Source organism: Phyllobates terribilis, unplaced genomic scaffold (genome assembly GCF_046119375.1).
Source record: "Phyllobates terribilis strain yellow unplaced genomic scaffold, ASM4611937v1 Scaffold_3__8_contigs__length_932513732, whole genome shotgun sequence".
NCBI classification, from domain to species: domain Eukaryota; kingdom Metazoa; phylum Chordata; class Amphibia; order Anura; family Dendrobatidae; genus Phyllobates; species Phyllobates terribilis.
The window spans coordinates 2,727,972-2,751,414 of record NW_027362763.1 but is presented as its reverse complement, the minus strand read 5'-3'; the positions used below and the strand labels follow the sequence as shown (position 1 = coordinate 2,751,414).

At 37.0% G+C, this 23,443-nt stretch overlaps 10 non-coding genes across 10 annotated transcripts; all 10 read right to left on the bottom strand.

The window, feature by feature from the left end:
- Positions 1-3,508: 3,508 nt before the first annotated feature.
- On the bottom strand, positions 3,509-3,580 carry TRNAG-CCC (transfer RNA glycine (anticodon CCC)). Its single transcript has one exon. It is a non-coding gene; the product is annotated as a tRNA-Gly (tRNA).
- Positions 3,581-9,027: 5,447 nt separating this feature from the next.
- TRNAG-UCC (transfer RNA glycine (anticodon UCC)) lies at positions 9,028-9,099 on the bottom strand. The gene has a single exon. It is a non-coding gene; the product is annotated as a tRNA-Gly (tRNA).
- Positions 9,100-10,449: 1,350 nt separating this feature from the next.
- TRNAG-UCC (transfer RNA glycine (anticodon UCC)) lies at positions 10,450-10,521 on the bottom strand. Its single transcript has one exon. It is a non-coding gene; the product is annotated as a tRNA-Gly (tRNA).
- Positions 10,522-13,118: 2,597 nt separating this feature from the next.
- Positions 13,119-13,190, bottom strand: TRNAG-CCC (transfer RNA glycine (anticodon CCC)). The gene has a single exon. It is a non-coding gene; the product is annotated as a tRNA-Gly (tRNA).
- A 3,850-nt stretch (positions 13,191-17,040) lies between these two features.
- On the bottom strand, positions 17,041-17,112 carry TRNAG-CCC (transfer RNA glycine (anticodon CCC)). The gene has a single exon. It is a non-coding gene; the product is annotated as a tRNA-Gly (tRNA).
- A 2,429-nt stretch (positions 17,113-19,541) lies between these two features.
- On the bottom strand, positions 19,542-19,613 carry TRNAG-CCC (transfer RNA glycine (anticodon CCC)). The gene has a single exon. It is a non-coding gene; the product is annotated as a tRNA-Gly (tRNA).
- A 1,183-nt stretch (positions 19,614-20,796) lies between these two features.
- Positions 20,797-20,868, bottom strand: TRNAG-UCC (transfer RNA glycine (anticodon UCC)). The gene has a single exon. It is a non-coding gene; the product is annotated as a tRNA-Gly (tRNA).
- Positions 20,869-20,965: 97 nt separating this feature from the next.
- Positions 20,966-21,037, bottom strand: TRNAR-CCU (transfer RNA arginine (anticodon CCU)). The gene has a single exon. It is a non-coding gene; the product is annotated as a tRNA-Arg (tRNA).
- Positions 21,038-22,218: 1,181 nt separating this feature from the next.
- On the bottom strand, positions 22,219-22,290 carry TRNAG-UCC (transfer RNA glycine (anticodon UCC)). Its single transcript has one exon. It is a non-coding gene; the product is annotated as a tRNA-Gly (tRNA).
- A 96-nt stretch (positions 22,291-22,386) lies between these two features.
- On the bottom strand, positions 22,387-22,458 carry TRNAG-CCC (transfer RNA glycine (anticodon CCC)). Its single transcript has one exon. It is a non-coding gene; the product is annotated as a tRNA-Gly (tRNA).
- Positions 22,459-23,443: the final 985 nt, after the last annotated feature.

Here is a 23,443-nt window from a genome sequence, read left to right as displayed (position 1 = left end):
GGTGCAGAAAAAAATATATTCAGTTTGCAACCTGATGGAAGTCTGTATAGATGGATTAATAGAACAAGTCCCACACACAGCTAGAAGCCCAATATTTTTTCAGAGGTAGATGCAGAAAAAAATATATTCAGTTTGCAACCTGATGGAGGTCTGTATAGATGGATTAATAGAACAAGTCCCACACACAGCTAGAAGCCCAATATTTTTTCAGAGATAGATGCAGAAAAAAATATATTCAGTTTGCAACCTGATGGAGGTCTGTATAGATGGATTAATAGAACAAGTCCCACACACAGCTAGAAGCCCAAATTTTTTCAGAGGTAGATGAAGAAAAAAATATATGCAGTTTGCAACCTGATGGAGGTCAGTATAGATGGACTAATACAACAAGTCCCACACACAGTTAGAAGCCCAATATTTTTTCAGAGCTAGATGCAGAAAAAAATTATATTCAATTTGCAACCTGATGGAGGTCAGTATAGATGGACTAATAGAATGATGCTATGCCCAAAAGATTTTACTTCACTAGGTGCAGTAAAAAAATTGGTATTCTATACACAGTTGGTATATCTTGCAACACAGATAGGCTACTCCACTGACTAACACACTCTGCAATAGGCCAAGAAGGATTAGCTTTGCTAGATTCAGCCAAATGCTGTGAAAAAAACTTGCACAGCACTGGCACAGACCTGCCTGGCAAAAACTGATAGGAACTGATGTAACCTAGTCCTGAAAAGGACTCCAATTACAATTAGTCTTTACTCCCACAATCTATCTATTTAAGAGCACAGACCTGCCTGATAAAAGTCGTAGGAAATGCTGTAACCTAGTCCTTAAAAGGACTGCAATCACAACTATTCCCTACTCCCAAGCTATCTGTATATTTGTGCGAAAATTGGCTTGAAATTAACAAGGTATAGTGCACACAGCAACAGCGGTGCCGTCTAACACGCAGCTGCAGCAGTGAGAAAATGGTGGCGACGGGGAAAATGGCTTGGTCTTATAGGGCAAGGACATGTGACATACACTGCCAATGACACATGCCCTTGCTTGTGTGAAAAAAAGCACTTCGCTCCGTGTGTGCGCTGCTGATGGGCTGACAGATTGCACCTCCCCACTGCAAATGCGGGAAAGAGAAAAAAAAATGGAGATCTTCATTGTTCCTGCAGAGATCCATCCCCTGCCCCTCCCCCCACCCCGCTGTACACTCAAACTGCGTATTAACATTAATTTTCATCATTACTGAGAAAAAATCCAGTTATGATTTTGGTGCACGAACAGTTATCGAACATAACCTCGAACAGCCGAATTTTTCTCAAATTGTTCGTGTTCGCCGAACGGCTCGAACACCGCCCAAAACAGCTCGAATTTGAGATTGGCGAACAGTTCGAGTAGAACAACGCTCATCTCTACTGAAGAGCAGAAGATCAGTTAGATGAGACAGTTGAAAAAAATCTAATAAATATTCTCTTCAATTTTTTTCTCATTTTCGTGGTTGCTAAACTCTAAGAAGAAAGAAGAGCCTGAGACTTAACACGAATAATTAAAACAGACTAAAAGCATCACCAAATGTGAAAAACAACTCATGCGTTGGTCAGGAATCAAACCCGGGTCAATTACTTGGAAGGCAGCGATTCTCACCACTATACCACCAACACTTACAGAAGCCATGTTTTTTTCGTACATTTTCTGCACTAACAATACGAAATTATTAGTAAAAAGTAAGACGTGCCAGGAAAAAAAAACCCATATAAGTATTGCATTGACCAGGAATTAATCGCAGGTCAACTGCTTGGAAGGCAGGTTTGCTCACCACTATACCAAAAATGCTTAAGGTACCCAGCATTTTTTTCACATTTTCTGCACTAACCCTTCAAAATTGTTAGTAAAAATTATGACGTGCCTGAAAAAAAAACACACCCATGTTTAGCATTGGCCAGGAATCAAACCGGGTCAACTGCTTGGAAGGCAGCTATGCTCACCACTATACCACCAATGCTTACAGGATCAGCTTTTTTTTTTACATTTTCTGCACTAACATTACAAAATAGTTTGTAAAATGTATGATATGCCAGAAATAAAACTACATAAGTATTGCATTGGCTGGGAATCGACCCCTGGCCAACTGCTTGGGAAGCAGCTATGCTCACCACTATACCACCAATGCATGAACCAACTTGACTGGTTTGGGATTATGGCTGTTAACTCTGCTAAAGTTTTACTTAAAAAAAGGAGGACTGAATATGTCTTGAAAGAGCCAAATACTAAAAAGTTTAAAAACAAGGCAAAGCATTGTCCAAAACTCAAAGATGAATTTTTGTGAATCAGCTATGGAGCTTTTCCGCCAATTCTTACAATTCTCTCAATTATTTTCACTTTTTTGCCAATAAGGTAACTAAACTCTTACCAAGAAAGAAAGTACACTATGAGCCTTAGCTCAAAAAGATTACAAAGAGTCAGCACCAGCACCAAATTACCCCTAAAGACCTCTGCCATTTTTAACACTAACTCTAAAGACAGAGGAGTTTTTGGAATCAGTTATGTAGCTTTTCCACCTCTGCCTACAAATTCTCTCAATTAGCTTTGCTTTTTGCCAACTAAGGTAGCTAAAGTGTTACCAAGAAAGAAATAAAAGCATAAGCCTTAGCACAGAAAGTGAAAAAGATTCCAAACACCACCAAATGCAAAAAAACAATGAGTTCTTCAAGAATTAAACTATGGCCTATTGTTTTAAAAGCAACTACACCCACCAGCATAACACCAATGCCAACCCTGACAATGCTTTCATATGGGAGACTAACCCTACAAAGTGTTTAATCAACAACTGAAGAGCAGAACATCAGTTAGATGAGACAGTTGAAAAAAAGCTACGAAATATTCTCTTCAATTTTTTTCTCATTTTCGTGGTTGCTAAACTCTAAGAAGAAAGAAGAACCTGAGACTTAACACGAAAAATTAAAGCAGACTAAAAGCATCACCAAATGTGAAAATCAATTCATGCCTTGGCTGAGAATCAAACTCGGGTCAACTACTTGGAAAGCAACGATTCTCACCACTATACCACCAACACTTACAGAAGCCATGTTTTTTTCTTACATTTTCTGTACTAACAATACGAAATTATTAGTAAAAAGTAAGACGTGCCAGGAAAAAAAAACCCACATAAGTATTGCATTGACCAGGAATCAATCGCAGGTCAACTGCTTGGAAGGCAGGTTTGCTCACCACTATACCAAAAATGCTTAAGGTACCCAGCATTTTTTTCACATTTTCTGCACTAACCCTACAAAATTGTTAGTAAAAAGTATGACGTGCCTGAAAAAAAAAAACACCGATGTTTTGTATTGGCTGGGAATTCAACCCAGGTCAACTGCTTGGAAAGCAGCTATGCTCACCACTATACCACCAATGCTTACAGGGTCAGCTTTTTTTTTTACATTTTCTGCACTAACATTACAAAATAGTTTGTAAAATGTATGATATGCCAGAAATAAAACTACATAAGTATTGCATTGGCCGGGAATCGAACCCGGGTCAACTGCTTGGGAAGCAGCTATGCTCACCACTATACCACCAATGCATGAACCCACTTGACTGGTTTGGGATTTTGGCTGTTAAATCTGCTAAAGTTTTACTTAAAAAAGGAGGACTGAATATGTCTTGAAAGAGCCAATTACTAAAAAGTTTAAAAACAAGGCAAAGCATTGTCCAAAACTCAAAGATGAATTCTTGTGAATCAGCTATGGAGCTTTTCCACCAATTCTTACAATTCTCTCAATTATTTTCACTTTTTTGCCAATAAGGTAACTAAACTGTTACCAAGAAAGAAAGTACACTATGAGCCTTAGCTCAAAAAGATTACAAAGAGTCAGCACCAGCACCAAATTACCCCTAAAGACCTCTGCCATTTTTGGCATTTTTAACACTAACTCTAAAGACAGAGGAGTTTTTGGAATCAGTTATGTAGCTTTTCCACCTCTGCCTACAAATTCTCTCAATTAGCTTTGCTTTCTGCCAACTAAGGTAGCTAAAGTGTTACCAAGAAAGAAATAAAAGCATAAGCCTTAGCACAGAAAGTGAAAAAGAGTCCAAACACCACCAAATGCAAAAAAACAATGAGTTCTTCAAGAATTAAACTATGGCCTATTGTTTTAAAAGCAACTACACCCACCAGCATAACACCAATGCCAACCCTGACATTGCTTTCATATTGGAGACTAACCCTACAAAGTGTTTAATCAACAACTGAAGAGCAGAAGATCAGTTAGATGAGACAGTTGAAAAAAAGCTAAGAAATATTCTCTTCAATTTTTTTCTCATTTTCGTGGTTGCTAAACTCTAAGAAGAAAGAAGAGCCTGAGACTTAACACGAAAAATTAAAACAGACTAAAAGCATCAGCAAATATGAAAAACAATTCATGCGTTGGCTGAGAATCAAACTCGAGTCAACTACTTGGAAGGCAGCGATTCTCACCACTATACCACCAACACTTACAGAAGCCATGTTTTTTTCTTACATTTTCTGCACTAACAATACAAAATTATTAGTAAAAAGTAAGACGTGCCAGGAAAAAAAAACCCACATAAGTATTGCATTGACCAGGAATCAATCGCAGGTCAACTGCTTGGAAGGCAGGTTTGCTCACCACTATACCAAAAATGCTTAAGGTACCCAGCATTTTTTTCACATTTTCTGCACTAACCCTACAAAATTGTTAGTAAAAATTATTACTTGCCTGAAAAAAAAACACACCCATGTTTTGCATTGGCCAAGAATCGAACCCGGGTCAACTGCTTGGAAGGCAGCTATGCTCACCACTATACCACCAATGCTTACAGGGTCAGCTTTTTTTTTTACATTTTCTGCACTAACATTACAAAATAGTTTGTAAAATGTATGATATGCCAGAAATAAAACTACATAAGCATTGCATTGGCTGGAAATCGAACCCGGGTCAACTGCTTGGGAAGCAGCTATGCTCACCACTATACCACCAATGCATGAACCCACTTGACTGGCTTGAGATTTTGGCTGTTAAATCTGCTAAAGTTTTACTTAAAAAAAGGAGGACTGAATATGTCTTGAAAGAGCCAATTACTAATAAGTTTAAAAACAAGGCAAAGCATTGTCCAAAACTCAAAGATGAATTCTTGTGAATCAGCTATGTAGCTTTTCCAACAATTCTTACATTTTTCTCAATTATTTTCACTTTTTTGCCAATAAGGTAACTAAACTCTTACCAAGAAAGAAAGTACACTATGAGCCTTAGCTCAAACAGATTACAAAAAGTCAACAGCAGCACCAAATTCCCCCTAAAGACCTCTGCCATTTTTGGCATTTTTAACACTAACTCTAAAGACAGAGGAGTTTTTGGAATCAGTTATGTAGCTTTTCCACCTCTGCCTACAAATTCTCTCAATTAGCTTTGCTTTTTGCCAACTAAGGTAGCTAAAGTGTTACCAAGAAAGAAATAAAAGCATAAGCCTTAGCACAGAAAGTGAAAAAGATTCCAAACACCACCAAATGCAAAAAAACAATGAGTTCTTCAAGAATTAAACTATGGCCTATTGTTTTAAAAGCAACTACACCCACCAGCATAACACCAATGCCAACCCTGACATTGCTTTCGTATTGGAGACTAAATCTACAAAGTGTTTAATCAACAACTGAAGAGCAGAAGATCAGTTAGATGAGACAGTTGAAAAAAATCTAAGAAATATTCTCTTAAATTTTTTTCTTATTTTCGTGGTTGCTAAACTCTAAGAAGAAAGAAGAGCCTGAGACTTAACACGAAAAATTAAAACAGACTAAAAGCATCAGCAAATATGAAAAACAATTCATGCGTTGGCTGAGAATTGAACTCAGGTCAAACTACTTGGAAGGCAGTGATTCTCACCACTACATCACCAACACTTACAGAAGCCATAATTTTTTCTTACATTTTCTGCACTAACAATACGAAATTATTAGTAAAACGTAAGACGTGCCAGGAAAAAAAAACCCACATAAGTATTGCATTGACCAGGAATCAATCGCAGGTCAACTGCTTGGAAGGCAGGTTTGCTCACCACTATACCAAAAATGCTTAAGGTACCCAGCATTTTTTTCACATTTTCTGCACTAACCCTACAAAATTGTTAGTAAAAATTATGACTTGCCTGAAAAAAAAACACACCGATGTTCTGTATTGGCCGGGAATTGAACCTGGGTCAACTGCTTGGAAGGCAGCTATGCTCACCACTATACCACCAATGCTTACAGGGTCAGCTTTTTTTTTTACATTTTCTGCACTAACATTACAAAATAGTTTGTAAAATGTATGATATGCCAGAAATAAAACTACATAAGTATTGCATTGGCTGGAAATCGAACCCGGGTCAACTGCTTGGGAAGCAGCTATGCTCACCACTATACCACCAATGCATGAACCAACTTGACTGGTTTGAGATTATGGCTGTTAAATCTGCTAAAGTTTTACTTAAAAAAGGAGGACTGAATATGTCTTGAAAGAGCCAATTACTAAAAATTTTAAAAACAAGGAAAAGCATTGTCCAAAACTCAAAGATGAATTCTTGTGAATCAGCTATGTAGCTTTTCCACCAATTCTTACATTTCTCTCAATTATTTTCACTTTTTTGCCAATAAGGTAACTAAACTCTTACCAAGAAAGAAAGTACACTATGAGCCTTAGCTCAAAAAATTACAAAGAGTCAGCACCAGCACCAAATTACCCCTAAAGACCTCTGCCATTTTTGGCATTTTTAACACTAACTCTAAAGACAGAGGAGTTTTTGGAATCAGTTATGTAGCTTTTCCACCTCTGCCTACAAATTCTCTCAATTAGCTTTGCTTTCTGCCAACTAAGGTAGCTAAAGTGTTACCAAGAAAGAAATAAAAGCATAAGCCTTAGCACAGAAAGTGAAAAAGAGTCCAAACACCACCAAATGCAAAAAAACAATGAGTTCTTCAAGAATTAAACTATGGCCTATTGTTTTAAAAGCAACTACACCCACCAGCATAACACCAATGCCAACCCTGACATTGCTTTCATATTGGAGACTAACCCTACAAAGTGTTTAATCAACAACTGAAGAGCAGAAGATCAGTTAGATGAGACAGTTGAAAAAAAGCTAAGAAATATTCTCTTCAATTTTTTTCTCATTTTCGTGGTTGCTAAACTCTAAGAAGAAAGAAGAGCCTGAGACTTAACACGAAAAATTAAAACAGACTAAAAGCATCACTAAATGTGAAAAACAATTCATGCGTTGGCTGAGAATCAAACTCGGGTCAACTACTTGGAAGGCAGCGATTCTCACCACTATACCACCAACACTTACAGAAGCCATGTTTTTTTCTTACATTTTCTGCACTAACAATACAAAATTATTAGTAAAAAGTAAGACGTGCCAGGAAAAAAAAACCCACATAAGTATTGCATTGACCAGAAATCAATCGCAGGTCAACTGCTTGGAAGGCAGGTTTGCTCACCACTATACCAAAAATGCTTAAGGTACCCAGCATTTTTTTCACATTTTCTGCACTAACCCTACAAAATTGTTAGTAAAAATTATGACTTGCCTGAAAAAAAAACACACCCATGTTTTGCATTGGCCAAGAATCGAACCCGGGTCAACTGCTTGGAAGGCAGCTATGCTCACCACTATACCACCAATGCTTACAGGGTCAGCTTTTTTTTTTACATTTTCTGCACTAACATTACAAAATAGTTTGTAAAATGTATGATATGCCAGAAAAAAAACTACATAAGTATTGCATTGGCTGGAAATCGAACCTGGGTCAACTGCTTGGGAAGCAGCTATGCTCACCACTATACCACCAATGCATGAACCCACTTAACTGGCTTGAGATTTTGGCTGTTAAATCTGCTAAAGTTTTACTTAAAAAAAGGAGGACTGAATATGTCTTGAAAGAGCCAATTACTAAAAAGTTTAAAAACAAGGCAAAGCATTGTCCAAAACTCAAAGATGAATCCTTGTGAATCAGCTATGTAGCTTTTCCAACAATTCTTACATTTTTCTCAATTATTTTCACTTTTTTGCCAATAAGGTAACTAAACTCTTACCAAGAAAGAAAGTACACTATGAGCCTTAGCTCAAACAGATTACAAAAAGTCAGCACCAGCACCAAATTCCCCCTAAAGACCTCTGCCATTTTTGGCATTTTTAACACTAACTCTAAAGACAGAGGAGTTTTTGGAATCAGTTATGTAGCTTTTCCACCTCTGCCTACAAATTCTCTCAATTAGCTTTGCTTTTTGCCAACTAAGGTAGCTAAAGTGTTACCAAGAAAGAAATAAAAGCATAAGCCTTAGCACAGAATGTGAAAAAGAGTCCAAACACCACCAAATGCAAAAAAACAATGAGTTCTTCAAGAATTAAACTATGGCCTATTGTTTTAAAAGCAACTACACCCACCAGCATAACACCAATGCCAACCCTGACATTGCTTTCATACTGGAGACTAACCCTACAAACTGTTTAATCAACAACTGAAGAGCAGAAGATCAGTTAGATAAGACAGTTGAAAAAAAGCTAAGAAATATTCTCTTCAATTTTTTTCTCATTTTCGTGGTTGCTAAACTCTAAGAAGAAAGAAGAGCCTGAGACTTAACACGAAAAATTAAAACAGACTAAAAGCATCACCAAATGTGATAAACAATTCATGCGTTGGCTGAGAATCGAGCTCGGGTCAATTACTTGGAAGGCAGCGATTCTCACCACTATACCACCAACACTTACAGAAGCCATGTTTTTTTCTTACATTTTCTGCACTAACAATACGAAATTATTAGTAAAAAGTAAGACGTGCCAGGAAAAAAAAAACCCACATAAGTATTGCATTGACCAGGAATCAATCGCAGGTCAACTGCTTGGAAGGCAGGTTTGCTCACCACTATACCAAAAATGCTTAAGGTACCCAGCATTTTTTTCACATTTTCTGCACTAACCCTACAAAATTGTTAGTAAAAATTATGACGTGCCTGAATAAAAAACACACCCCTGTTTTGCATTGGCCGGGAATCGAACCCGGGTCAACTGCTTGGAAGGCAGCTATGCTCACAACTATACCACCAATGCTTACAGGATCAGCTTTTTTTTTACATTTTCTGCACTAACATTACAAAATAGTTTGTAAAATGTATGATATGCCAGAAATAAAACTACATAAGTATTGCATTAGCCGGGAATAGAATCCGGGTCAACTGCTTGGGAAGCAGCTATGCTCACCACTATACCACCAATGCATGAACCAACTTGACTGGTTTGGGATTATGGCTGTTAAATCTGCTAAAGTTTTACTTAAAGAAAGGAGGACTGAATATGTCTTGAAAGAGCCAATTACTAAAAAGTTTAAAAACAAGGAAAAGCTTTGTCCAAAACTCAAAGATGAATTCTTGTGAATCAGCTATGGAGCTTTTCCACCAATTCTTACAATTCTCTCAATTAGTTTCACTTTTTTGACAATAAGGTAACTAAACTCTTACCAAGAAAGAAAGTACACTATGAGCCTTAGCTAAAAACGATTACAAAGAGTCAGCACCAGCACCAAATTACCCCTAAAGAACTCTGCCATTTTTGGCATTTTTAACACTAACTCTAAAAACAGAGGAGTTTTTGGAATCAGTTATGTAGCTTTTCCACCTATGCCTACAAATTCTCTCAATTAGCTTTGCTTTTTGCCAACTAAGGTAGCTAAAGTGTTACCAAGAAAGAAATAAAAGCATAAGCCTTAGCACAAAAAGTGAAAAAGAGTCCAAACACCACCAAATGCAAAAAAACAATGAGTTCTTCAAGAATTAAACTATGGCCTATTGTTTTAAAAGCAACTACACCCACCAGCATAACACCAATGCCAACCCTGACATTGCTTTCATATTGGAGACTAACCATACAAAGTGTTTAATCAACAACTGAAGAACAGAAGATCAGTTAGATGAGACAGTTGAAAAAAATCTAAGAAATATTCTCTTCAATTTTTTTCTCATTTTCGTGGTTGCTAAACTCAAAGAAGAAAGAAGAGCCTGAGACTTAACACGAAAAATTAAAACAGACTAAAAGCATCACCAAATGTGAAAAACAACTCATGCGTTGGCCGGGAATCAAACGCGGGTCAATTACTTGGAAGGCAGCGATTCTCACCACTATACCACCAACACCTACAGAAGCCATGTTTTTTTCTTACATTTTCTGCACTAACAATGCGAAATTATTAGTAAAAAGTAAGACGTGCCAGGAAAAAAAAAACCACATAAGTATTGCATTGACCAGGAATCAATCGCAGGTCAACTGCTTGGAAGGCAGGTTTGCTCACCACTATACCAAAAATGCTTAAGGTACCGAGCATTTTTTTCACATTTTCTGCACTAACCCTACAAAATTGTTAGTAAAAAGTATGACGTGCCTGAAAAAAAAAAAACACCAATGTTTTGTATTGGCCGGGAATTGAACCCGGGTCAACTGCTTGGAAGGCAGCTATGCTCACCACTATACCACCAATGCTTACAGAGTCAGCTTTTTTTTTTTACATTTTCTGCACTAACATTACAAAATAGTTTGTAAAATGTATGATATGCCAGAAATAAAACTACATAAGTATTGCATTGGCAGGGAATCAAACCCGGGTCAACTGGTTAGGAAGCAGCTATGCTCACCACTATACCACCAAAGCATGAACCCACTTGACTGGTTTGGGATTATGGCCGTTAAATCTGCTAAAGTTTTACTTAAAAAAGGAGGACTGAATATGTCTTGAAAGAGCCAATTACTAAAAAGTTTAAAAACAAGGCAAAACATTGTCCAAAACTCAGAGATGAATTCTTGTGAATCAGCTATGGAGCTTTTCCACCAATTCTTACAATTCTCTCAATTATTTTCACTTTTTTGCAATAAGGTAACTAAACTCTTACCAAGAAAGAAAGTACACTATGAGCCTTAGCTCAAACAGATTACAAAGAGTCAAAAGCAGCACCAAATTCCCCCTAAAGACCTCTGCCATTTTTGGCATTTTTAACACTAACTCTAAAGACAGAGGAGTTTTTGGAATCAGTTATGTAGCTTTTCCACCTCTGCCTACAAATTCTCTCAATTAGCTTTGCTTTCTGCCCACTAAGGTAGCTAAAGTGTTACCAAGAAAGAAATAAAAGCATAAACCTTAGCACAGAAAGTGAAAAAGATTCCAAACACCACCAAATGCAAAAAAACAATGAGTTCTTCAAGAATTAAACTATGGCCTATTGTTTTAAAAGCAACTACACCCACCAGCATAACACCAATGCCAACCCTCACATTGATTTCGTATTGGAGACTAACCCTACAAAGTATTTAATCAACAACTGAAGAACAGAAGATCAGTTAGATGAGACAGTTGAAAAAAATCTAACAAATATTCTCTTCAATTTTTTTCTCATTTTCGTGGTTGCTAAACTCTAAGAAGAAAGAAGAGCATGAGCCTTAACACGAAAAATTAAAACAGACTAAAAGCATCACTAAATGTGAAAAACAATTCATGCGTTGGCCAGGAATCGAACCCGGGTCAACAGCTTGGAAGGCAGCTATGCTCACCACTATACCACCAACACTTACAGAAGCCATGTTTTTTTCTTACATTTTCTGCACTAACAATGCGAAATTATTAGTAAAAAGTAAGACGTGCCAGGAAAAAAAAAACCACATAAGTATTGCATTGACCAGGAATCAATCGCAGGTCAACTGCTTGGAAGGCAGGTTTGCTCACCACTATACCAAAAATGCTTAAGGTACCGAGCATTTTTTTCACATTTTCTGCACTAACCCTACAAAATTGTTAGTAAAAAGTTTGACGTGCCTGAAAAAAAAAAAACACCGATGTTTTATATTGGCTGGGAATTGAACCCGGGTCAACTGCTTGGAAGGCAGCTATGCTCACCACTATACCACCAATGCTTACAGGATCAGCTTTTTTTTTTTACATTTTCTGCACTAACATTACAAAATAGTTTGTAAAATGTATGATATGCCAGAAATAAAACTACATAAGTATTGCATTGGCCGGGAATCAAACCCGGGTCAACTGGTTAAGAAGCAGCTATGCTCACCACTATACCACCAATGCATGAACCCACTTGACTGGTTTGGGATTTTGGCTGTTAAATCTGCTAAAGTTTTACTTAAAAAAGGAGGACTGAATATGTCTTGAAAGAGCCAATTACTAAAAAGTTTAAAAACAAGGCAAAGCATTGTCCAAAACTCAAAGATGAATTCTTGTGAATCAGCTATGGAGCTTTTCCACCAATTCTTACATTTCTCTCAATTATTTTCACTTTTTTGCCAATAAGGTCACTAAACTCTTACCAAGAAAGAAAGTACACTATGAGCCTTAGCTCAAACAAATTACAAAGAGTCAACAGCAGCACCAAATTCCCCCTAAAGACCTCTGCCATTTTTGGCATTTTTAACACTAACTCTAAAGACAAAGGAGTTTTTGGAATCAGTTATGCAGCTTTTCCACCTCTGCCTACAAATTCTCTCAATTAGCTTTGCTTTCTGCCCACTAAGGTAGCTAAAGTGTTACCAAGAAAGAAATAAAAGCATAAGCCTTAGCACAGAAAGTGAAAAAGATTCCAAACACCACCAAATGGAAAAAAACAATGAGTTCTTCAAGAATTAAACTATGGCCTATTGTTTTAAAAGCAACTACACCCACTAGCATAACACCAATGCCAACCCTGACATTGCTTTCGTATTGGAGACTAACCCTACAAAGTATTTAATCAACAACTGAAGAGCAGAAGATCAGTTAGATGAGACAGTTGAAAAAAATCTAAGAAATATTCTCTTCAATTTTTTTCTCATTTTCGTGGTTGCTAAACTCTAAGAAGAAAGAAGAGCATGAGCCTTAACACGAAAAATTAAAACAGACTAAAAGCATCACCAAATGTGAAAAACAATTCATGCATTGGCCAGTTATCGAACCTGGGTCAACAGCTTGGAAGGCAGCTATGCTCACCACTATACCACCAATGCTTACAGGATCAGCTTTTTTTTTACATTTTCTGCACTAACATTACAAAATAGTTTGTAAAATGTATGATATGCCAGAAATAAAACTACATAAGTATTGCATTGGCCGGGAATCGAACCCGGGTCAACTGCTTGGGAAGTAGATATGCTCACCACTATACCACCAATGCATGAACCAACTTGACTGGTTTGGGATTATGGCTGTTAAATCTGCTAAAGTTTTACTTAAAAAAGGAGAACTGAATATGTCTTGAAAGAGCCAATTACTAAAAAGTTTAAAAACAAGGAAAAGCATTGTCCAAAACTCAAAGATGAATTCTTGTGAATCAGCTATGGAGCTTTTCCACCAATTCTTACATTTCTCTCAATTATTTTCACTTTTTTGCCAATAAGGTAACTAAACTCTTACCAAGAAAGAAAGTACACTATGAGCCTTAGCTCAAACAGATTACAAAGAGTCAACAGCAGCACCAAATTCCCCCTAAAGACCTCTGCCATTTTTGGCATTTTTAACACTAACTCTAAAGACAGAGGAGTTTTTGGAATCAGTTATGTAGCTTTTCCACCTCTGCCTACAAATTCTCTCAATTAGCTTTGCTTTCTGCCCACTAAGGTAGCTAAAGTGTTACCAAGAAAGAAATAAAAGCATAAGCCTTAGCACAGAAAGTGAAAAAGATTCCAAACACCACCAAATGGAAAAAAACAATGAGTTCTTCAAGAATTAAACTATGGCCTATTGTTTTAAAAGCAACTACACCCACCAGCATAACACCAATGCCAACCCTGACATTGCTTTCGTATTGGAGACTAACCCTACAAAGTATTTAATCAACAACTGAAGAGCAGAAGATCAGTTAGATGAGACAGTTGGAAAAAATCTAAGAAATATTCTCTTCAATTTTTTTCTCATTTTCGTGGTTGCTAAACTCTAAGAAGAAAGAAGAGCATGAGCCTTAACACGAAAAATTAAAACAGACTAAAAGCATCACCAAATGTGAAAAACAATTCATGCATTGGCCAGGAATCGAACCCGGGTCAACAGCTTGGAAGGCAGCTATGCTCACCACTATACCACCAACACTTACAGAAGCCATGTTTTTTTCTTACATTTTCTGCACTAACAATACAAAATTATTAGTAAAAAGTAAGACGTGCCAGGACAAAAAAACCCACATAAGTATTGCATTGACCAGGAATCAATCGCAGGTCAACTGCTTGGAAGGCAGGTTTGCTCACCACTATACCAAAAATGCTTAAGGTACCCAGCATTTTTTTCACATTTTCTGCACTAACCCTGCAAAATTGTTAGTAAAAATTATGACGTGCCTGAAAAAAAAACACACCTATGTTTTGCATTGGCCAGGAATCGAAACCGGGTCAACTGCTTGGAAGGCAGCTATGCTCACCACTATACCACCAATGCTTACAGGATGAGATTTTTTTTTTACATTTTCTGCACTAACATTACAAAATAGTTTGTAAAATGTATGATATGCCAGAAATAAAACTACATAAGTATTGCATTGGCCGGGAATCAAACCCGGATCAACTGCTTGGGAAGCAGCTATGCTCACCACTATACCACAAATGCATGAACCAACTTGACTGGTTTGGGATTATGGCCGTTAAATCTGCTAAAGTTTTACTTAGAAAAAGGAGGACTGAATATGTCTTGAAAGAGCCAATTACTAAAAAGTTTAAAAACAAGGCAAAACATTGTCCAAAACTCAGAGATGAATTCTTATGAATCAGCTATGGAGCTTTTCCACCAATTCTTACAATTCTCTCAATTATTTTCACTTTTTTGCAATAAGGTAACTAAACTCTTACCAAGAAAGAAAGTACACTATGAGCCTTAGCTCAAACAGATTACAAAGAGTCAAAAGCAGCACCAAATTCCCCCTAAAGACCTCTGCCATTTTTGGCATTTTTAACACTAACTCTAAAGACAGAGGAGTTTTTGGAATCAGTTATGTAGCTTTTCCACCTCTGCCTACAAATTCTCTCAATTAGCTTTGCTTTCTGCCCACTAAGGTAGCTAAAGTGTTACCAAGAAAGAAATAAAAGCATAAACCTTAGCACAGAAAGTGAAAAAGATTCCAAACACCACCAAATGCAAAAAAACAATGAGTTCTTCAAGAATTAAACTATGGCCTATTGTTTTAAAAGCAACTACACCCACCAGCATAACACCAATGCCAACCCTCACATTGATTTCGTATTGGAGACTAACCCTACAAAGTATTTAATCAACAACTGAAGAACAGAAGATCAGTTAGATGAGACAGTTGAAAAAAATCTAAGAAATATTCTCTTCAATTTTTTTCTCATTTTCGTGGTTGCTAAACTCTAAGAAGAAAGAAGAGCATGAGCCTTAACACGAAAAATTAAAACAGACTAAAAGCATCACTAAATGTGAAAAACAATTCATGCGTTGGCCAGGAATCGAACCCGGGTCAACAGCTTGGAAGGCAGCTATGCTCACCACTATACCACCAACACTTACAGAAGCCATGTTTTTTTCTTACATTTTCTGCACTAACAATGCGAAATTATTAGTAAAAAGTAAGACGTGCCAGGAAAAAAAAAACCACATAAGTATTGCATTGACCAGGAATCAATCGCAGGTCAACTGCTTGGAAGGCAGGTTTGCTCACCACTATACCAAAAATGCTTAAGGTACCGAGCATTTTTTTCACATTTTCTGCACTAACCCTACAAAATTGTTAGTAAAAAGTTTGACGTGCCTGAAAAAAAAAAAACACCGATGTTTTATATTGGCTGGGAATTGAACCCGGGTCAACTGCTTGGAAGGCAGCTATGCTCACCACTATACCACCAATGCTTACAGGGTCAGCTTTTTTTTTTTACATTTTCTGCACTAACATTACAAAATAGTTTGTAAAATGTATGATATGCCAGAAATAAAACTACATAAGTATTGCATTGGCCGGGAATCAAACCCGGGTCAACTGGTTAAGAAGCAGCTATGCTCACCACTATACCACCAATGCATGAACCCACTTGACTGGTTTGGGATTTTGGCTGTTAAATCTGCTAAAGTTTTATTTAAAAAAGGAGGACTGAATATGTCTTGAAAGAGCCAATTACTAAAAAGTTTAAAAACAAGGCAAAGCATTGTCCAAAACTCAAAGATGAATTCTTGTGAATCAGCTATGGAGCTTTTCCACCAATTCTTACATTTCTCTCAATTATTTTCACTTTTTTGCCAATAAGGTCACTAAACTCTTACCAAGAAAGAAAGTACACTATGAGCCTTAGCTCAAACAAATTACAAAGAGTCAACAGCAGCACCAAATTCCCCCTAAAGACCTCTGCCATTTTTGGCATTTTTAACACTAACTCTAAAGACAAAGGAGTTTTTGGAATCAGTTATGCAGCTTTTCCACCTCTGCCTACAAATTCTCTCAATTAGCTTTGCTTTCTGCCCACTAAGGTAGCTAAAGTGTTACCAAGAAAGAAATAAAAGCATAAGCCTTAGCACAGAAAGTGAAAAAGATTCCAAACACCACCAAATGGAAAAAAACAATGAGTTCTTCAAGAATTAAACTATGGCCTATTGTTTTAAAAGCAACTACACCCACCAGCATAACACCAATGCCAACCCTGACATTGCTTTCGTATTGGAGACTAACCCTACAAAGTATTTAATCAACAACTGAAGAGCAGAAGATCAGTTAGATGAGACAGTTGAAAAAAATCTAAGAAATATTCTCTTCAATTTTTTTCTCATTTTCGTGGTTGCTAAACTCTAAGAAGAAAGAAGAGCATGAACCTTAACACGAAAAATTAAAACAGACTAAAAGCATCACCAAATGTGAAAAACAATTCATGCATTGGCCAGTTATCAAACCTGGGTCAACAGCTTGGAAGGCAGCTATGCTCACCACTATACCACCAATGCTTACAGGATCAGCTTTTTTTTTACATTTTCTGCACTAACATTACAAAATAGTTTGTAAAATGTATGATATGCCAGAAATAAAACTACATAAGTATTGCATTGGCCGGGAATCGAACCCGGGTCAACTGCTTGGGAAGCAGCTATGCTCACCACTATACCACCAATGCAGGAACCAACTTGACTGGTTTGGGATTATGGCCGTTAAATCTGCTAAAGTTTTACTTAGAAAAAGGAGGACTGAATATGTCTTGAAAGAGCCAATTACTAAAAAGTTTAAAAACAAGGCAAAACATTGTCCAAAACTCAGAGATGAATTCTTATGAATCAGCTATGGAGCTTTTCCACCAATTCTTACAATTCTCTCAATTATTTTCACTTTTTTGCAATAAGGTAACTAAACTCTTACCAAGAAAGAAAGTACACTATGAGCCTTAGCTCAAACAGATTACAAAGAGTCAAAAGCAGCACCAAATTCCCCCTAAAGACCTCTGCCATTTTTGGCATTTTTAACACTAACTCTAAAGACAGAGGAGTTTTTGGAATCAGTTATGTAGCTTTTCCACCTCTGCCTACAAATTCTCTCAATTAGCTTTGCTTTCTGCCCACTAAGGTAGCTAAAGTGTTACCAAGAAAGAAATAAAAGCATAAACCTTAGCACAGAAAGTGAAAAAGATTCCAAACACCACCAAATGCAAAAAAACAATGAGTTCTTCAAGAATTAAACTATGGCCTATTGTTTTAAAAGCAACTACACCCACCAGCATAACACCAATGCCAACCCTCACATTGATTTCGTATTGGAGACTAACCCTACAAAGTATTTAATCAACAACTGAAGAACAGAAGATCAGTTAGATGAGACAGTTGAAAAAAATCTAAGAAATATTCTCTTCAATTTTTTTCTCATTTTCGTGGTTGCTAAACTCTAAGAAGAAAGAAGAGCATGAGCCTTAACACGAAAAATTAAAACAGACTAAAAGCATCACTAAATGTGAAAAACAATTCATGCGTTGGCCAGGAATCGAACCCGGGTCAACAGCTTGGAAGGCAGCTATGCTCACCACTATACCACCAACACTTACAGAAGCCATGTTTTTTTCTTACATTTTCTGCACTAACAATGCGAAATTATTAGTAAAAAGTAAGACGTGCCAGGAAAAAAAAAACCACATAAGTATTGCATTGACCAGGAATCAATCGCAGGTCAACTGCTTGGAAGGCAGGTTTGCTCACCACTATACCAAAAATGCTTAAGGTACCGAGCATTTTTTTCACATTTTCTGCACTAACCCTACAAAATTGTTAGTAAAAAGTTTGACGTGCCTGAAAAAAAAAAAACACCGATGTTTTATATTGGCTGGGAATTGAACCCGGGTCAACTGCTTGGAAGGCAGCTATGCTCACCACTATACCACCAATGCTTACAGGGTCAGCTTTTTTTTTTTACATTTTCTGCACTAACATTACAAAATAGTTTGTAAAATGTATGATATGCCAGAAATAAAACTACATAAGTATTGCATTGGCCGGGAATCAAACCCGGGTCAACTGGTTAAGAAGCAGCTATGCTCACCACTATACCACCAATGCATGAACCCACTTGACTGGTTTGGGATTTTGGCTGTTAAATCTGCTAAAGTTTTATTTAAAAAAGGAGGACTGAATATGTCTTGAAAGAGCCAATTACTAAAAAGTTTAAAAACAAGGCAAAGCATTGTCCAAAACTCAAAGATGAATTCTTGTGAATCAGCTATGGAGCTTTTCCACCAATTCTTACATTTCTCTCAATTATTTTCACTTTTTTGCCAATAAGGTCACTAAACTCTTACCAAGAAAGAAAGTACACTATGAGCCTTAGCTCAAACAAATTACAAAGAGTCAACAGCAGCACCAAATTCCCCCTAAAGACCTCTGCCATTTTTGGCATTTTTAACACTAACTCTAAAGACAAAGGAGTTTTTGGAATCAGTTATGCAGCTTTTCCACCTCTGCCTACAAATTCTCTCAATTAGCTTTGCTTTCTGCCCACTAAGGTAGCTAAAGTGTTACCAAGAAAGAAATAAAAGCATAAGCCTTAGCACAGAAAGTGAAAAAGATTCCAAACACCACCAAATGGAAAAAAACAATGAGTTCTTCAAGAATTAAACTATGGCCTATTGTTTTAAAAGCAACTACACCCACCAGCATAACACCAATGCCAACCCTGACATTGCTTTCGTATTGGAGACTAACCCTACAAAGTATTTAATCAACAACTGAAGAGCAGAAGATCAGTTAGATGAGACAGTTGAAAAAAATCTAAGAAATATTCTCTTCAATTTTTTTCTCATTTTCGTGGTTGCTAAACTCTAAGAAGAAAGAAGAGCATGAACCTTAACACGAAAAATTAAAACAGACTAAAAGCATCACCAAATGTGAAAAACAATTCATGCATTGGCCAGTTATCAAACCTGGGTCAACAGCTTGGAAGGCAGCTATGCTCACCACTATACCACCAATGCTTACAGGATCAGCTTTTTTTTTACATTTTCTGCACTAACATTACAAAATAGTTTGTAAAATGTATGATATGCCAGAAATAAAACTACATAAGTATTGCATTGGCCGGGAATCAAACCCGGGTCAACTGCTTGGGAAGCAGATATGCTCACCACTATACCACCAATGCATGAACCAACTTGACTGGTTTGGGATTATGGCCGTTAAATCTGCTAACGTTTTACTTAGAAAAAGGAGGACTGAATATGTCTTGAAAGAGCCAATTACTAAAAAGTTTAAAAACAAGGCAAAGCATTGTCCAAAACTCAGAGATGAATTCTTGTGAATCAGCTATGGAGCTTTTCCACCAATTCTTACAATTCTCTCAATTAGTTTCACTTTTTTGACAATAAGGTAACTAAACTCTTACCAAGAAAGAAAGTACACTATGAGCCTTAGCTCAAACAGATTACAAAGAGTCAGCACCAGCACCAAATTCCCCCTAAAGAACTCTGCCATTTTTGGCATTTTTAACACTAACTCTAAAGACAGAGGAGTTTTTGGAATCAGTTATGTAGCTTTTCCACCTATGCCTACAAATTCTCTCAATTAGCTTTGCTTTTTGCCAACTAAGGTAGCTAAAGTGTTACCAAGAAAGAAATAAAAGCATAAGCCTTAGCACAAAAAGTGAAAAAGAGTCCAAACACCACCAAATGCAAAAAAACAATGAGTTCTTCAAGAATTAAACTATGGCCTATTGTTTTAAAAGCAACTACACCCACCAGCATAACACCAATGCCAACCCTGACATTGCTTTCATATTGGAGACTAACCCTACAAAGTGTTTAATCAACAACTGAAGAACAGAAGATCAGTTAGATGAGACAGTTGAAAAAAATCTAAGAAATATTCTCTTCAATTTTTTTCTCATTTTCGTGGTTGCTAAACTCAAAGAAGAGAGAAGAGCCTGAGACTTAACACGAAAAATTAAAACAGACTAAAAGCATCACCAAATGTGAAAAACAATTCATGCGTTGGCCGGGAATCAAACGCGGGTCAACTACTTGGAAGGCAGCGATTCTCACCACTATACCACCAACACTTACAGAAGCCATGTTTTTTTCTTACATTTTCTGCACTAACAATGCGAAATTATTAGTAAAAAGTAAGACGTGCCAGGAAAAAAAAAAACACATAAGTATTGCATTGACCAGGAATCAATCGCAGGTCAACTGCTTGGAAGGCAGGTTTGCTCACCACTATACCAAAAATGCTTAAGGTACCGAGCATTTTTTTCACATTTTCTGCACTAACCCTACAAAATTGTTAGTAAAAAGTTTGACGTGCCTGAAAAAAAAAAAACACCGATGTTTTGTATTGGCCGGGAATTGAACCCGGGTCAACTGCTTGGAAGGCAGCTATGCTCACCACTATACCACCAATGCTTACAGGGTCAGCTTTTTTTTTTTACATTTTCTGCACTAACATTACAAAATAGTTTGTAAAATGTATGATATGCCAGAAATAAAACTACATAAGTATTGCATTGGCCGGGAATCAAACCCGGGTCAACTGGTTAGGAAGCAGCTATGCTCACCACTATACCACCAATGCATGAACCCACTTGACTGGTTTGGGATTTTGGCTGTTAAATCTGCTAAAGTTTTACTTAAAAAAGGAGGACTGAATATGTCTTGAAAGAGCCAATTACTGAAAAGTTTAAAAACAAGGCAAAGCATTGTCCAAAACTCAAAGATGAATTCTTGTGAATCAGCTATGGAGCTTTTCCACCAATTCTTACATTTCTCTCAATTATTTTCACTTTTTTGCCAATAAGGTAACTAAACTCTTACCAAGAAAGAAAGTACACTATGAGCCTTAGCTCAAACAGATTACAAAGAGTCAACAGCAGCACCAAATTCCCCCTAAAGACCTCTGCCATTTTTGGCATTTTTAACACTAACTCTAAAGACAGAGGAGTTTTTGGAATCAGTTATGTAGCTTTTCCACCTCTGCCTACAAATTCTCTCAATTAGCTTTGCTTTCTGCCCACTAAGGTAGCTAAAGTGTTACCAAGAAAGAAATAAAAGCATAAGCCTTAGCACAGAAAGTGAAAAAGATTCCAAACACCACCAAATGGAAAAAAACAATGAGTTCTTCAAGAATTAAACTATGGCCTATTGTTTTAAAAGCAACTACACCCACCAGCATAACACCAATGCCAACCCTGACATTGCTTTCGTATTGGAGACTAACCCTACAAAGTATTTAATCAACAACTGAAGAGCAGAAGATCAGTTAGATGAGACAGTTGAAAAAAATCTAAGAAATATTCTCTCCAATTTTTTTCTCATTTTCGTGGTTGCTAAACTCTAAGAAGAAAGAAGAGCATGAGCCTTAACACGAAAAATTAAAACAGACTAAAAGCATCACCAAATGTGAAAAACAATTCATGCATTGGCCAGGAATCGAACCCGGGTCAACAGCTTGGAAGGCAGCTATGCTCACCACTATACCACCAACACTTACAGAAGCCATGTTTTTTTCTTACATTTTCTGCACTAACAATACAAAATTATTAGTAAAAAGTAAGACGTGCCAGGACAAAAAAACCCACATAAGTATTGCATTGACCAGGAATCAATCGCAGGTCAACTGCTTGGAAGGCAGGTTTGCTCACCACTATACCAAAAATGCTTAAGGTACCCAGCATTTTTTTCACATTTTCTGCACTAACCCTACAAAATTGTTAGTAAAAATTATGACGTGCCTGAAAAAAAAACACACCCATGTTTTGCATTGGCCGGGAATCGAACCCGGGTCAACTGCTTGGAAGGCAGCTATGCTCACCACTGTACCACCAATGCTTACAGGATCAGCTTTTTTTTTTACATTTTCTGCACTAACATTACAAAATAGTTTGTAAAATGTATGATATGCCAGAAATAAAACTACATAAGTATTGCATTGGCCGGGAATCGAACCCGGGTCAACTGCTTGGGAAGCAGCAATGCTCACCACTATACCACCAATGCAGGAACCAACTCGACTGGTTTGGGATTATGGCCGTTAAATCTGCTAAAGTTTTACTTAGAAAAAGGAGGACTAAATATGTCTTGAAAGAGCCAATTACTAAAAAGTTTAAAAACAAGGCAAAGCATTGTCCAAAACTCAAAGATGAATTCTTGTGAATCAGCTATGGAGCTTTTCCACGAATTCTTACAATTCTCTCAATTATTTTCACTTTTTTGCAATAAGGTAACTAAACTCTTACCAAGAAAGAAAGTACACTATGAGCCTTAGCTCAAACAGATTACAAAGAGTCAAAAGCAGCACCAAATTCCCCCTAAAGACCTCTGCCATTTTTGGCATTTTTAACACTAACTCTAAAGACAGAGGAGTTTTTGGAATCAGTTATGTAGCTTTTCCACCTCTGCCTACAAATTCTCTCAATTAGCTTTGCTTTCTGCCCACTAAGGTAGCTAAAGTGTTACCAAGAAAGAAATAAAAGCATAAGCCTTAGCACAAAAAGTGAAAAAGAGTCCAAACACCACCAAATGCAAAAAAACAATGAGTTCTTCAAGAATTAAACTATGGCCTATTGTTTTAAAAGCAACTACACCCACCAGCATAACACCAATGCCAACCCTGACATTGCTTTCATATTGGAGACTAACCCTACAAAGTGTTTAATCAACAACTGAAGAACAGAAGATCAGTTAGATGAGACAGTTGAAAAAAATCTAAGAAATATTCTCTTCAATTTTTTTCTCATTTTCGTGGTTGCTAAACTCAAAGAAGAGAGAAGAGCCTGAGACTTAACACGAAAAATTAAAACAGACTAAAAGCATCACCAAATGTGAAAAACAATTCATGCGTTGGCCGGGAATCAAACGCGGGTCAACTACTTGGAAGGCAGCGATTCTCACCACTATACCACCAACACTTACAGAAGCCATGTTTTTTTCTTACATTTTCTGCACTAACAATGCGAAATTATTAGTAAAAAGTAAGACGTGC